The following is a 17,628-nucleotide window of genomic DNA, read 5'->3' on the forward strand; positions in this document are numbered from 1 at the left end:
TGAACACCCTTTTTTTTTTATTCAAAGTGTGAGTTTGTTACCTGAGTAGCACTTAAATGTTTCTGTGCGATGTCCCAGGCACCATGCAGGCATTTTACTGAAAGAACTGACATATTCTGACACTGGAACAGGCGAAAGATTCACAGACAACGGCTGTTCACTCAGCATCTTCAATGGGCCGTGAACCGTGTGGCCAAACACAAGGTCAGCAGGACTAAACCTGGTTGATTCCTGCACAGACTCATGAGTGGCAAAGGAAGAAGGGGAAGCCCTTTATCCCATTCTTTTCCAGTTTCAATGCAGTGTGCACGTATCATGGCTTTTAAGGTCTGATGATACTGCTCAAGGGCACCCTGCGACTCAGGATGGTATGCACTTGACATACGGTGCGACACTCCCAATGCGGCCAATGTTTGTGTGAATTTTTTTGATGCAAGTTTGAGCCTTGATCTGTTTGGATCTCTTTGGGCAACCCAAAGCCAGTAGTAGGCAACTCTAACATCAGGCATTTCTTTTACAGTCAAGGGCAGCATAAGTAAGAAATGAGTTGGTCTTTTGCACAGCACTTGACTGATCTCGGTCAACACCAAGAGTCTCATGTAGGTTATTCACGTCAATCCCTTCCCCAAGCTTAGGCTTTACTGTTAACGCAAAAGCAAAAGAAAAAATCTTTCAGAAAAGCAAAAAGCAGTCAATTCAGCGCAGTCAAGAATAACTTAAATAGGTTGCCAACATTTACTAAACTGTGCACAAGCTTTTGACTCTTGCTGCTGGTTTGAATCTGGCGATGCTTCCTGTTTTTAAGTGTCAATTGATGGCCTTTCATTTTTAACCAGGAATGTGCACACTGCTTTTCTGATTTTCCGTGTCTTTTTCGTGTCACTTGAAATGTATCCATTTTGATTCGTTGTTACTAAAGGTGAAACGCATGAGGAAAAAATGAACGATCAGTAGTGGGACTATTCTGTCATAAATCGCATACCATTCATTTCTGAACCTGACTGTCAGTTACTGGCAATGGAATTAGGCTACTGGTTGATATGTTCTGGTAGAGCCCTGTAATTTTCACATCATTAAGGAGATTTTTTCATTATTTATTAATAAACTAGTGTTTTCTGAGTCAGTGCCGCAAGGATGAAGTTGCTGATCCTGATTCACCATCTCCTATTTGGATGCGCCTTTAGAGAGAAATGCATCTTTACAAGATTACATAATGAAAATGTTTTTGTTTTCGATTTGCTTTATTTCGTTAAGTTATAATTTAAAGCTTTCTATAGATATATTTATCATGTCTCTGAGGTATGTATTCGCTGAGTTCCGGTTCATTTTTGTGAAGCGCTCCTGTTGAGACAACAGAAAGCATGTCATGTTTGTTTTCTTTCGTTTATAGAAGCACTGTTTGCAACATTTTGTTGATATTGTGAGCACACACAAATAAAAGTAGATGCTTTACTGTTCTGAATGATGCATTATTCTTACTTTTATCAGCAAAAATGATGGAATACTTTAAATTGTTTCCACTGAAAAAATGCAAATGATCGCGCTGGCGCCTCCATGTCCTGCAAAGTGGCTTTAGCTTCCACTCTCAGCACAAATGATTGGATATATGCCTAATAGCACACATTTATGTTTAACGTTTAATGGATGTTGGTCTTAAAGCTGCCTTGAAGGCATTCACCAGTTCCATGAGTGGATTGGATGCAGCGGGTGCCTCGGTGCTCATGTTCGGTGTTGGTCCGGTCTTCTGTCACACACAAACAGGGATTAGAGCAGAAGCAGCGGTAAGTGCAAACAAATGGGATCTTTATTAACAGATTGAGAAATCACAGAAGGCAGGATGTAATGATGTCTTGGGAACCTTATCGGACTGTCCTTGAGAAGATGAGTAGAGTGAAGTCCGAAGGGGTGAGCAGAGTAGCAGTCAGTAGCACCGGAGAGTCCAATAGTGAACAGCATGGGGTCTAAGGCTAGCGTAGGGGATGTGAACGGTAGACCAGACAATAAAGGACTGAGGGAGAGAGTCTTATATAGGGCGTGGCTGGATTGGATTCAGGTGTATGTAATTAGAACTCCGGTGATGAGGAACGGGTGGGCGGTGCTACTGGTGAAGTGGCAGATGGAGGTGGCTGTGATGAATGCCTGACAGTGGTCAGTTTTGTTTATGTTTTTGAAATAAGTTCACCAAGAAAACTGCATTTATTTGATCATATATAAAAACAGCAATGTTTATTATTACAATATAAAATAACTCTTCTATGCAAATATATTGTAAAATATAATTTATTCCTGTTCTCGCAAAGCTGAATTTCAGCATGATTTCTGAAGGATCATGTGACACTGAAGATAACACCGTGTCTACACTGGACGGGACAGTTGTCGCGCCGCGCTGCAACAGCTAAAGTCTGTCTACACTGGACAACACAAAGAGACTGTTGCAAATCATTTGAACTTTATGTGAGCACGTCATAAATAGAATGCGGTAGCAGTTTACTGTCTGGGATTTGTCGCCGCATCCAGTGTAGACAGCATCAATGATTATAATGGGTTCTACTGTATTTTGTCATAACGATGCTGAAAAATCAGGTTTGATCACTTTTTAAAACATATTGAAATAGAAAATAGTTATTTAAAAATGGTAATTTTACAATATTATTGTTTTACTGTATTTTAATCAGATAAACGCAGCTGTTGTTGCCATAAAAGACTTATTTCAATACATGACAAACCTGACCCTTAAACTTTTGAATGGTAGTGTATGTTTAAGATACACTACCTGGTAAGTAGTGTATACACTTTCCTGGTAAGATTACTTACTAGTCATATGGTTCGTAATGTCTAGAGATGTTCTTCAACAGGAGATACGCTCCAACTCTGGTGCACGGCCATTAGCATGGAAGATACTAGGAAGGAACATAAACAATCTGTCGCAGGGACAACATTTATTATACGATATGTCAGGTTTATTAGAAATAAACTGGTTGTAAAGTGAAAGTTAAAAAGACGTCTTTTTCAGGCCGAATTTCAACCGTAAATTCATGATTATATTTATCTCATATTCAAAATAAGACAATTCACAAAAGAGTACTAAAACATTTATTGACACATTAAATACATCTTTCAAGTAAAAAACACTTTCCTGATCACAAATTAAGCCTGCATTTGATTAAACATACCGTAAAAACAGTAAAATTATAAAATATGTTTTCTATATGAATACATTGTGAAAGGTAATTTATTCATGTGAACTACATTTTCATCATAATTACTCCAGTATTCAGTGTCACATGACCCTTCAGAAAACATTTTTAATATGATTTGCTGCTCAAGAAACATTTCAGATTATTATCAATGTGGAAAACAGTTGTGCTGCCCAATATTTTTGTGGAAAACATATTTTCAGTATTCTTCAAATAGAACTTTCAAAGGAGCAGTATTTATTTGAAACTGATTTTTCAAAACAATAATCTTTGAAATACTGAAAATGTTTATAACACAGGACAATGACCAATTCTAACCACATTAGAACATATTTCACCCAAAAAATGCTAATTTTGCCATTAATTACTTACTCTCATGTCACTCCAAACCCATAAGAAACTTTTGTGCAGAATGCAAATAAAGATATTTTTAACAGATGCCTTGTGTATGCAAAAAAACAGCAACAACAACAAAATTACATCTTTATTCATACATTAGGTATCTCCAACACATTTTCACAAAAGCACCATAAGATTTTTTTTTTGTGTGTGAATAAAAATGCAATGTTTTTTTGTGCATATAAACCATTCACATCACTTCATAAAATTAAGGTTAAACAACTGGAGTCACATGGATTACTTTAATGCTGTCTTTACTACCTTTCTGAGGCTCGAAAGTGGTAGTTGCATAAACTGTGAAATAGAGGGACAGAAATTTCTCAGATTTCATTAAAAAGATCTACATTTATGTTTCAAAGATGACCAAAAGTTTTACAGGTTTGGAAAGACATGAAGGTGAGTGCTGAAAATTTTTGGTTTAACTAACACATTAGTTAAACAGTTCCCTCAGGGGCATCAGTAGATCTCTGCCTGATCTCTGGTCTTCTGCTTCTTCTGCTCCTTCCACCATCCCAATCCTGGATTTTTGAGCCACGACAAAAGTTTCCACTTTAAATGCTTTAGCCTGGCTGCTTTTTCTCCAGCATCTAAAAATGAGAAAGAAAACAAGAACCAAAATGTAAATGTTAAAAACAAACAAACAAATAAACAAAAGAGTGGGAACTGACTTACAGCATGAGAACAATTTTCTAGAATTTTCAAACAGTTTTATGTCACTTCCTATATATGCATCACAAATGTGGTACAATTAAAATTACTATGCAAGTACTAAAAAAATTCAGCTGCTGAAATGTTAAATGGATAGTACATAAGAACTGTACTGAAACAGTGATCCCTAAAATGGTTATAAAAGCCGAAACATATATAAATACTGAGAATGTGTTTGACATTTAAAAAAAAAAATACACAGCAAAAGATGCAGTGACCTGTGGCTGAATGGACTTTGGTTTTATTTAGCTGTGATTGACACAAAAGGGAATAGAAAATAATAACATCACTGAATATGAGTCAAATATTGCATATTTCTGTTCAAATGAAAGTGTAATCATTCTTCATGAGTGATTATTAACTAATTAGTGTGTCAGGGGTTCTTCTCAACTCTGGCCCTCAAAGTCCACTGCCATACAGAGGGTGCGTCTCAATCACCTTAATAGTTTGCTAGGTTGTGAATTGATAAATTGTGTTTACAAATTCAGACATTGATAAGGACAGTGGCTCACTACACACTGGTGACTATTTCCATCCTCACTGTACAGCATCACTACTGATATTTACACACAGCATTAAAATGAATATCTCTTTTAATGCTATTTACAGTACATTATGATAAATACTTTGTTACATGAATGTGCAAGATTTCAGCCATAAATAAATTGTAAATGTTTGCTAGATTAGACATTACCTGTCTAGTAGATGTATGTTTATGCTGAAATATGATATTGGTTTGTGTTTTAAAATCGGTCACATGTCATTTTGTAGTGAATTATCTCTTAAGTTTTGAGCTTCAGAACTTCCTATAAGGTAACGTAGTGAGCATCGATGCTTCCTGGTTTTCACAGCTATTTAGGGAGCACACATTTCAGTGCACAGTAAAAATTTTGTGATTAAGGCATCCCTTAAAGGAGAAGTCCACTTCCAAAACAAAGATTCACAGATAATGTACTCACCCCCTTGTCATCCAAGATGTTCATGTCTTTCTTTCTTCAGTCGTTATGTTTTTTGAGGAAAACATTTCTGCATTTTTCTCCATATAATGGACTGATATTGTGCCCCGATTTTTAAATTCCATAATGCAGTTTAAATGCGGCTTCAAACGATCCCAAATGTGGTTGTAAATGATTCCAGCCGAGGAAGAAGGGTCTTATCTAGCGAACCAATCAGTTATTTTCATTAAAAGAATACAATTTAAAATACTTTTTAATCTCAAACATTCGTCTTGTCTTTCTCTCCCTCTGTGTATTCTGACTCAAGACAGGGTATGTCGAAAAACTCCAATTGTATTTTCTCCCTCAACTTGACACTAACTGTTATGAACGGAAACAAAACAGAGGTCGGGATGAGTAAGATAAGACGAGCATTTGACATTAAAAAGTATTTAAATTGTATTATTTTTATTAAAATAACCAATCATTACGCCACCATTATATGGAGAAAAATGCTGAAATGTTTTCCTCAAAAAACACAATTTCTTTACGACTGAAGAAAGAAAGACATGAACATCTTGGATGACAAGGGGGTGAGTACATTATCTGTAAATTGTTGTTCTGGAAGTGTAGTTCACCTTTAACCACTGACTAATGATCAAGGGACCTGAGAGATACACACCCATAGTTTGGGTAAATTTATAGTTAAACTAAAGACCTTGATTAGTTTGTTCTGGCGCACTGGACTAGGCTGGAGCAAAACGCATGTAAGTGGACCTCGAGAGACAATGTTGAGATCTCCTGATATCTGGTGATCCTTGATCAGCTGCTCAGGTCTGCTTAATTGGTGTTTGAGCTATCAATCCATTGAAAAATAAGAAGCAATATGAAGTCACAGATTCATTTTTATTTATTCTTGTTAGTCTTACTGTAACGGGGAAAGAGAGGCGAGAGGCGAGCGGATCCACATGCAAGCTTTTATTAATGGGACGAGGCAGATACATGGTCAAACAGGCAGAGTCCAACAGGAGCAAACGGGAATAACACAGGCAAAATGTAGAGAATAATCCAATCAAGCGATAATCCAAAAGGCGGGCGGCTAGACAGACAAAACGAGATAACCAGGCGGGAAAGACAAAACACTGGGGACTAGGAACTCGGAACTCTGAACTCGGAACAAGAAACTAGGAAGCGATAACAATAATAAACAAAACAATACAACAATCCGTGACTTGCAAGGGGAAAGTCCGGGGTGTTTATAGTGAGCCTGATTGGCTACAGGAAGCAACGCAATGGGAGCGATGGGTGATGGGAGTAGTAGTCCGGGGTGCAAAGCAACAGTCTGAATGTAATGATGGGGAGAGAGTGACATCTGGTGGTGAGCGGTCCGCAGAGCACCGACCAGATTCGTGACACTTACTATATTCTTAAAATAAGTTATTACCTTGTGTTTTATTGATGATTTTCAGTCTCTGAAATAGAAAAGTTCTATTAGTTATGAATGGCATCATACCAGTTTTAACACCGTGAGCAAAATGCATACAACATTCGACACAATACGATAAAACCTATTATAATCAGTGATGCTGTCTACACTGGATGAGGCACAGCACAACACTACAAATCCCCGACAGCAAACTGATGCCGTGTTCTATTTACCATGTACTGACACAAAGTTCAGATGATTTTCAACGGCTGCTCTGGTTTGCATCCAACATAGACAGACAATCTACGTCATTGTGCACTGCATTCTTGGTATACAATACAAATCATCAAAGGTAAAAAAAAAAATAAAAATCTGTTTGCGTTAATATTTTTAAGAGCTTGTTGTGAATTTTTTTCTTAGAGACCAGGAGACGTTTTTGGATATCTTGAGGCAGAAGTTTCTCTTTATTCAGACACTCGCTGCGTAGCTCTGCAGTCATCAAAAAGTCGTCTTTTTCTAACTAAGGCAGTGATACATTGTAGTTTATATACATTTAGGGGGCAGTGCTTAGATCTGGAGACAAAGCACCTGGGTGACAACCCCAAACAAAGCATGCAAATGAAGTATTCAGGTATAGCAGCCTGCACCATTTACACCAGTCCTAATCAAATCATCATAACTACTCAAAGACTGGGCAGAGGTACCAAGAGCCATTACAAACAAAAGGTGAACATCAAAAGGAACTGGCAGGAACCTCTTGCTACAAACTTTGCTTGAGAGAATCATTTGTCTGATGTCATCATATTTACCTTAAATGCTAAATACAATGTACTGCACCTTAGGTTTTCATGTGATGCTATGTCAGAACATAGGATCAGCATATTTTAAACCTCCATAAACTCATTCTATAGCCTATGTTTGTTAACATTAAGCCCCATCTTCCATTCATGAAACCTGAAATAGTTACAGGCACATATATCTTATTTTGTGTCTTGTCCTAGATTTAATTAGGTGTAATAGTTCTTTTCAGAACCATAACTGTTGACACATACGACATGGGTGGTAACATGTCGTACAACCTACATGTTGACACAGAAAACCATGTAGCATAAGAGTGGAAGTCCTGACGTCCATGGCGCCTGAATAGCTGTGTAGTCTGTAGTTTTCTGTAGTCCATTTCCCACGTAGATTCACTTAGATGACTCTTTGTCCTCATGAATCTTGCTCATAGATGTCTGAGGTGATGCTTTACTCCAGGATGCTGCTTTTGAAGACATCATGGCATGTACACATACCTGCAACACAAGAAAACAGAAACAGCAGACCAGCAGTATTCATGCATAGACAATTTTAGACTTCTGTTGATCGTATAGTGGTTTTGAGTCTAGTGATCGTACAGTGGTTTTGTTGACCTAGTCTTAAGTCATTTGACACCTATGGACCAGTGAGGTGGGGACAAACTGATGAGGGGAAAAACCTATGAGGAAACCTTCACCACAGGGTTGGCCCCCGAGGCCTGTTGCACTTTGGTTCTTCCCTGGGCTCCTCACTGGTCTGTGTGTGTCCTAGTCTGTAGTTGGTGTGTGAACTTAACTGTGCAATCACTCCATCCTCTAATGAAACATCAGTCATAGCAACATCATAACCCATAGAGGATAGGTGAGTGACTGGAGTGTGCTGTAGTGTTGTTTTTGGCTGTAAGTGTACTTAACCAGAGTCCCCAGTGGGAGGAAGTCAACTTCCTTTTGTTCTATTTACAAAGAATCTTTTCATCTTTGTTGTAGATTACTGGGGTAATTAAGAACTCACAGCCTTAACAGTTAGCACCTCAGCAAGCTGCCCCACGAGATTGGTGTAGTGGGGAGGGTCTGCTTCAGAGTTGCAAGCAGACTGAGTAGGAGCTGATTTACACTGTTCATGTCTCTTACATACTTTTTGTTTTTCCTACACTCTTTCATCCAGTGTCCAGGTTTACCACAGTAATGACAACTGCCCTCCCTCTTAGGACATTTACGCTTCTGTCGGTTCTTTGTGTTGACCTGAAAGGATGCTGCTGCAATCTTTACTCTTGCTTTAACATCAGAGTCTCTTTCCCAAATAGCTAACATGTCTAGGTTACTTCTGAGAGTTTTGTTAGACCAAGTTAGATCTAGGAATGTCAAGGCTTTTCTGTACTCAGCTACAAGGCCATCTGACCAGATGCGGACTAGGGGTCCCTTGTCATCTAGCACACTTTCAGAATCATCAACTATTCCACTGTAAGTTACAGCTGTCTGTCAGAACCTTACAGTGTATTCATTCACAGTTTCTTCTTTCCTTTGCACACAGTTAGTGATTCTGGACCAGTCTATTTTGGGTCCCATGATATTCTTTAGAATTTTCAAAACACCTTCTCTCAAATCTGCTTTACTGGCATGTTGTAGTTCAGAAGTAACAGCAGACTCAAAACTGTTGAATTCAGATTCAGTTAGAATTTGTGCCATCAGCTGTGTGACTTCTGCTAACGACATGTCATAGAGACGCATTTTGCTAGTCAATGCTCTTCTAAATTCAGAAAAATTTGTGCGTGCTGAGGGTAAGCTCTGGGATAGTCTCTCTATATCTTTAGGTCCTAGTGCTGTATGGACTGCTTGTAACTGGAGTATGGGGGTTGCAGATGGAACAGTTTCAACCCTTTCTACCCTACTCTGAGCCCTTTGTCTTGCTCCACATACTTCAACTGAAATTGCTGCATCTTTCTCTATCCTTCTAGTATTGCATTTATCCTCTTGTCTACACAAAGACTGTAAATCAGGATAGCTTTCATCTGACTGTGGGTTGTTTGAGTCACTTTTGATTGAGGCCTTGTTATGGCCCACCTTTTTAGTGAGACGGGACACTCGAGTGTGCAGCTGTTTGTTTTGTTCTTTTAACCCTCTGGGGTCGAAAAACGCGCCGGCGCGGTTTGTGGCAATTTTTCTGATAATGCCAAAAAGAACTTAAATTTCTCCGTCATTTTTGATCGTACAGATAAGAGCAATACATCAATGGAATCTGTAAGGAATTCACTTTTATTTGTGTACACTCATAATAACAACAACACTCTGTGGTTTTGTAAAATAAAGCAAACAAACAGGGTGTGCAGTCTGCTGCGTTTTTCTCTGTGATCGTCATTAAGAAATGCGTCAATAAAATGAACTAAAACTCAGCAAATACTCCACACAGAGACATGAGAGATATATCTATAGAAAGCCTGATATGTCTACTGTTAAATGAAGTAAGTCTTATCGAAAACAAATATCATGTGTTAAAGTAATCTGTATGAAACCAACCCCATGTCCAGTCTTTCTCGTCAGACCTAATTATTTTTAATTTGATCACGCCCACGAGCTACTTTCGGTTTGTTATTATAATCAGCCACGTGGAGGCGCAAGCAGCGTACCGCCCACATCAATGTAAACAAAGCGGGAGACTTCACTTCATTGTTTATCTCGGCTACTTGCATCTTGTTACTGGAAGAAGACGTGCTGTGAGGAGAAAGATTTATATTTCCCTCAGAGGAAGAGGCACGGCAAGATCCACCAAAAGAGTAAGTCTTTCTTTTATTAGCCTACTTACGTTAGCTGTTGTGTTACTGTGATATAACTTGTAGACATTATAGTAGTTCGATTTTTTTCCAGACTATAATTCCTGACTACATGTGCAATCAAGTGAAACGTTATGAAGTATGAAGTATTCATTTCATTGCATCGAAATGTTTCAGGATGCCAGGATGTTTTTTTTTTATGTTCTATAAAATAAAAATGACGCGATATAAAAGTAATAGTGTTTACACTGTAAAACTGAATGATATAGTCTAAGGTTGTTTAGACCATTGATGGGCCATTAGAGGAGGGCTTTTTGTCTCTCAGGTGTGAATCACTAAATATTCATGGTCGTTGTCACTCCCTCGCATATTCCCTTTCATTCACAAAACATGTCTTAGAAAATTTAAATCAATATATTGTTTTCTGTAAACGCGTGAATGAGATGATTTTCACATCTTTTTGTAGAAAAAACTCTAGACTACCACATCCAGTTCTCAAAAGTTTTGTGAACTAATGTTCTGAATGTGTTTCATGGCCTTATTTCAGTGACTTAAAGATTTTAGTTTTTCACTAACCACGCATAAATGTTGTTTTCTTAAAAACACAAACATGTACTTTAATGTTGCTTGCATATTATTGTAGCCCAGTTTGTGCTGATTACAATGTAATCAGACTTTAGCCATTAATATGTTTTTAAGATACTGAAAAAAGCACATATGTGAGGGCATGTCAAAACTTCTCCAGGGCCCCAAAACACCCTCGGACCCCAGAGGGTTAATTTAGCAATACACTGAGCTTGTTCTTGTGCTAAGGATAAGATAAATTCTCTGTGGCAGCAGATAATGCCTTTAATGTTTTTCTTTCTGATACATGCCCCAAGTACCTTTTTGCATTCTTCAATTGACCATACTTTTTCTGGATCAATACCAAATTTCTTTGTCAAATCCAATCTGACTGACTCTGTCACTACTGAGTCCATGTGCTCTTCTAACATTTTGTAATGTCTTTCTGACACAACAATACACTTCTAACACCTCCCTGGCAAGCAGAGGATAAATTTGTTAACACATAACAACTGTTAACCTTCTCTGGCAAAGCAGAGGATTCCTGAACATAAACTACTAGCACTTTACGCTAATCTTCTCTGCATAAAAACAGAGGATAACAGATATTAGCACGTAATGCTAATCTTCTCTACTTGAATAAAGGATAACTAGTCTGTTAACCAAACCCTGCAGCTGTTTGTTAACACTTCTCTGGCGGCGCAGAGGCTAACCACATGTACTGGTCTGTAGTGGTTCTTTGAATAGAGTAACACTCACCAAATCGTTGTTGAGCTGAAAAAAGTTTCTGGAATTCAGTCTGGAACGATGTCTGGCGAGAAGCTCTATCCGGGTCACGGCACCAAAACCGTTGTGAATTTTTTTCTTAGAGACCAGGAGACGTTTTTGGATATCTTGAGGCAGAAGTTTCTCTTTATTCAGACACTCGCTGCGTAGCTCTGCAGTCATCAAAAAGTCGTCTTTTTCTAACTAAGGCAGTGATACATTGTAGTTTATATACATTTAGGGGGCAGTGCTTAGCTCTGGAGACAAAGCACCTGGGTGACAACCCCAAACAAAGCATGCAAATGAAGTATTCAGGTATAGCAGCCTGCACCATTTACACCAGTCCTAATCCAATCATCATAACTCCTCAAAGACTGGGCAGAGGTACCAAGAGCCATTACAAACAAAAGGTGAACATCTCAGTAATCTGGCTCATTTGACTTACAATAAGAGAACAGGAACTGTCAGGAACCTCTTGCTACAAACTTTGCTTGAGAGAATCATTTGTCTGATGTCATCATATTTACCTTAAATGCTAAATACAATGTACTGCACCTTAGGTTTTCATGTGATGCTATGTCAGAACATAGGATCAGCATATTTTAAACAGTTTCTTAAATTAGTAATTCTTCAAGCCTCTTGCACTTTATTAGAATAAATGGACTAATATTTGTGTCCCTTGTGTTATTAACATTTGTGGTCAGTTTTGTTTATGTTTTTGAAATAAGCTTCTTATGTTCACCAAGAAAACTGCATTTATTTGATCATAAATAAAAACAGTAATGTTTATTATTACAATTTAAAATAACTGTTTTCTATGCGAATACATTGTAAAATGTAATTCGTCATAAATACAATGCGGTAGCAGTTTACTGTCGGGGATTTGTTGTGTCGCCCCTCACCGTATCCAGTGTAGACAGCATCAATAATTATAATGGGTTCTACTGTATTTTGTCACACCGCTCGCATCCAGTGTAGACACAGTGTAAGCATAATGATGCTGCAAAATCAGGTTAGACCACTTTTTAAAGCATAATGAAATAGAAAATAGTTATTTAAAAATGGTAAATTTCACAATATTACAGTTTTACTGTATTTTATTCAAATAATTGCAGCAGTTGTTGCCATAAAAGACTTATTTCAAATACATGACAAATCTGACCCTTAAACTTTTGAATGGTAGTGTATGTTTATAGTATTACTTACTGGTCATATGGTTAATAATGTCTAGAGATGTTTTTCGACAGGAGATACGCTCCAACTCTGGTGCACAGCCATTAGCATGGAAGATTCTAGGAAGGAACATAAACAATCTGTCAACAATATTTATTATACAATGTCAGGTTTATTAGAAGTAAACTATGGCAAAGGTGAAATGCAGAAAAGAAAAATAAATAATATATAGAATATACAAAACAATACAGTTTAATAACAGAATTTACATTTTTACATTTACTTATTTAATGCAACTTATGTTTGTATGTTAAAGTCCTTTTAAAATATCTAACAAACAAACAAACGTATAAATAATATAAATAATAAACGTATATAGATATATATAATTTTGCAAAAGAAAATTACAGATGCGTGGTGATATAGGCTAAATATATTATGAAAGATACATATAAAGTAATTTAATAAGCTTTTTCAGATCACCTGTGTTTTTTATATCTCTGTCAGCAGCTCCCTTCAGAAATTTTAAAATCAGGAACTTTTCCTGTGTCGTAGAAGTTTTTTTCTGAAACTGCTAAAGTCACAGGACAAGAGGAATCAATATTTGTTTACCATGAAAGGTCAAAACATGCTTAATGTACTTTCAGCTCATTTTCACGCTCCATGTTAATTTTGTATCCGATTAACCGTAATTGCATACTTCTAGGTTAAATAAATTAGCCTACTTCCTTTCATCCAGTGACAAATTGCCTGCAAAACCTTTGTAAAAAAAAAGCAAAACAGCAAGTAACGTTAATTAAGATGACATTAAAAGCCCAAACTTTCATAAACAAGAGCTCAAGTCAATAGTTAACCTAACTTACCTCTTATAGTTAGCATTATGATTCAGATGCTAACAGACTTTTTCTGAAGACAATAAACCATTGCTATAAAGTAAATATTCAACAGAAGTGTATCATTTACATGAAAGAAAGTGTCAGGAACACATGTATGTGCTATTGTGTAATATTAGAGACTAAACTTACCTGAAATTTGTGAAAACAACAGTGGGAGACATGTTTTGCTGCTCAACAGTTGAGTTTCCACCCCATTTCCATGGTAAATTGAGGAAGATTTTATTAACTAAAATATAAAGGAATTGTGTCCAAATTAATTTACTATTAGAAGTAATGCAGGCCTACCTATATTTTGCTGGGCCAGCACATCCTGTGTTATTATAGAAACCAGAGGTATGGAAAAGGGCCCCACTAGCAGAGTTGTACCTCATGTTATTGTAGAGGCCCTCTAAGAGGCCGTTAAGGAAAACCATCTGTTTCCCATGGTAGTGTTTACCTTAGAGGACACCCCTCCCATGATTTAGGTTGACATGCTTATGTGCGGAGACCACTATATAACGCTGTCTTGAACCAAGTAAAGATCAGTTCTCTATAGACAACTCGGCTTGATTGTTTCGGCAATAAAGTCTATCTTTTGGCATCAAAACCCAAGACTCAAGAGTAATTCTTTGACGGGGTAACCACAACAGAATTGGCGTCACGAACAGGATTCGAAAGGACAGCGAGGTGGACCACGGCAGGCGGACTCTGGATGAGCAACACAACAACTTGGCCAAAGGTAAGCAGTTTTTGCTTATATAGTTAGGTTGTGTTGTTTTCCAGAGTTTGCTTGTGGTGAGACACTTTACATACTTCTAAATTTATCGAACTGTAATAATTGGAGGAAAGAGTTAAAATAAATGGGGTTTTGATTCCAAAAGCACTAAATGCATGCATTGATCTGTATTTTCTGTTGAGTTGGACTTGAGGAGAACAGTGAATTCAGGTTTTTATATTTAAGTAGAAGTAGATTAAAAGAGTTAAAAGAGAAGCGCTGGTAAGAAAGTCCTACAAGGGTAGGCAAAAGTCCTACAAGGGTAGGCACTGCAAGGGTTGCCTTTCCTTGAGTTAAGGTTATCAAGTGAAGACAGAGTGCAAACTTGTAAGTTTATTTATTAAGTCCTATGGTTAACGCTCTGTTGGTGTTAGGAAGTTACAGAGGGCTGCAGGAGTAGGCAAAAATCCTGCAGCGTACTGCTTTTTTACTGTGTTGAGGAAAGTTTCAGTAAAAGAGTGAGTAGAACTGACAGGTCACTCAGGAAGAGTGTAGTCTATTTAAGTGTATGTGTGTGGTTGTATGAGTATGATTGATGCTAACAGACTCTGCATCTTGTGAGGCGGTGACTGCGGCCTTTCCTGTGTTTTACAGAGAGAGAGCGTAGTTGTTGCCTCGCTTGAGAGGAGTACATGAGCCCAAAATAAGGGACACAGTGTGAATGTATGAGCCCTGTAAATAAGGGACAGTGTGGATGTATTAGCCCTGTAAATAAAGGGACATGGATAAATGTGTACATGAGCCCCAGATGAATAAAGGGACTGGTATGAATGCGGAATAATACTTGCTTAAAAGTTTAATAATTGACTGAGAACTATTGTGTAAATTTAGCTTAAAGGAAAAGTGGCTGATATTGCTGTTTGGTATTAGTCAAAGGTAAACCATTATTATTATGTAAGTAGTAAAGGAGGCATTGCTATAATACTGATTGTTTGGAAAATTGGGAAAAAACTATTCAAGTTTAAGGGTTGTATTGTAGAAATATGGCTGCAACTCCTGTAGAACTTTTTGGATCTAAATATCCCTTAAGTAAAGAACTTATAGATAAGTTCTCCAAAAAATGGCAGAAAAGAACGAAAAAAACGATGACAAAATGGCCCAAAGAAGGAACGTTTGATACAAGCCTGTGTGAGGAAATGGAAACGCTGATAAAAAAATTATAAGGCTAAAGATATGAGTCACAAACAGAAAAAAAGAGAAGAAAAAAGAAAAATGGAACAAGAAGTGTTGTCTTTATTCAAAAAAGGAGAAAACTTACTGAAAAATATGAAACAGGCCAGGAAGATTTTAAGGGAGGCAGAGAGAGAAGCAAAAGAGAAGTCAGAAGTGTTTGCTGACCCCCCTCCTTATGGAGCCTTTCAAGGTCAATTCCCAGTGCTCAAAGGAGTCCTCAGTTGATGAAGGAAGGTGGTCATGAGAAGATGAACAGGGGCGGCTTAGACCGTTAACAAAACAACTTCCTATTTTAATAAAAGGGGCGCAGGGACAGTACATACCTTGGGCTTCACAGGACTTGGAGGGGTTAGTCACTCGCCTCCCAGACATGCACGAGGGGGCTGGGAAATGGATTAGGGTGTTTGAAGAAGAAACTATGGGCAAACTCCTGGCTGTAGGAGACATCAAAGCACTCTTGGCAAAAATTATAGGGGGAGCAAAGATGGAAGAAATTCTTCAAGCATCTGGCTTAGAGAGAGCTGTGAACTCCCATTATATGGATGGGACTGTATATGATGTATTCCGCCCAGCCGTGTGGCAAGCACTATGTGCTGAATACCCGACTAGAATCGACCCTAAAGCATTGAAGGGTGAACAGTTGGGGGAAACTGAAAATCCTGTCACATATGTTCAGAGACAATTGAAAAGATGGAAGCAAGAGACTGAAGGGAATCCAGAAGGAGACCCTCTAATGGCTACACTGTTCAGAAATGCTATAGTAGAAGCCATGCCACAAACTGTTAAGAGTAAGCTTGAGGATGTTGGTCTGAACTCCAAAACACACAAGGAGTTTTGTGATCATGTATCTCATGCAGTGGAACTGTATAGAAAAAATGAACAAAAGCTCTTAAACCAAGAGAAAGAACTACAAAGAAAGCTTACTCAACTGCAGCTTGAAGAACTGACAGCCAAGCGCAAGAAAAAGGTTCAAGCCGTGGTAACGAAAGAAGAACCTAGGGATGCACCGATACCACTTTTTTCAGTACTCGCCCGATACCGATACTTTTATTTTTGGTACTTGCCGATTCCGAGTACCGATACCGATATTTTCAAATTTAAAGTAAATTTGTAAAATATTGGGTACAGGAACTAAAATAATATGTATAATGTTAGTTGGTTAACTTAATTTATCAAATATATACAGTCAAACCAAAATAGATACCTCAGATACCTTTTCTCACATTATCATAAACTGTGTCCTGCACCCACTAGTAAAAATACATAAATAAATAAAACAAAATCAAAAATTAGGTGGTGTATATCTGGTGTCTGAATAATTTTGGTTTGACTATATATCCCTTACTTATCTTTATTTTTACACTTATTTATGCCCATTAAAATGTGTTTTGTTACTTTCACTGTTCAATTCATTTATGTATTCTTTTCTTTTTTTTTTTTTTTTTGCTCTATGGTACATTATCTTTAATTTAACAGCATTAAACTGCTCCATTGCAGCGGCTCAGTACTGTAATCACGCATTTTGTTGTAATAATGCAGGGAACCACTGGTCATGAATCTCCTAACTCTGATATTTTCAGAAATATAAGTCGCGTTTTTTTCCATCTGAAACATGCTGCTATTTGGTCTATAATCTAAAGAGACTCAAATAATGCAAAAGCACTCATGAAGCAAGCAAAACATGCGCAACGCGCTCAAGTACAGTACAGCCTAGCGCATTTCACACAGGCTGCTGTTTCACTTTCGCCGTACAGTCGTGTCTGCTTAAGGTTTAAAATAAATGATATTTTATAGTGAATACCCTATAACTTTTGTTTTATATTTACGAATTTGTTTTAATCCAAATCACGCATGACTAAGTGAGCGAACATCAATAAAGATCACGCAACAAAAGTGCGCGCTCTCTCTCTCTTTCTCTTTGTCGTGCATTCTCTCTTTCTCGTTAAATAACTTCTGCATTGCTTTCCTTACCTGTTTGCATTCTACAAACTTTCCAGTGATGTCTCTCGTTAAATACATCTTCTGCATTGCTTTCTATCTTACCTGTTTTCAACATATCCGAAGAATACAAAC

The sequence above is a fragment of the Labeo rohita genome, unplaced genomic scaffold (assembly GCF_022985175.1).
Source record: "Labeo rohita strain BAU-BD-2019 unplaced genomic scaffold, IGBB_LRoh.1.0 scaffold_451, whole genome shotgun sequence".
Lineage (NCBI taxonomy): Eukaryota > Metazoa > Chordata > Actinopteri > Cypriniformes > Cyprinidae > Labeo > Labeo rohita.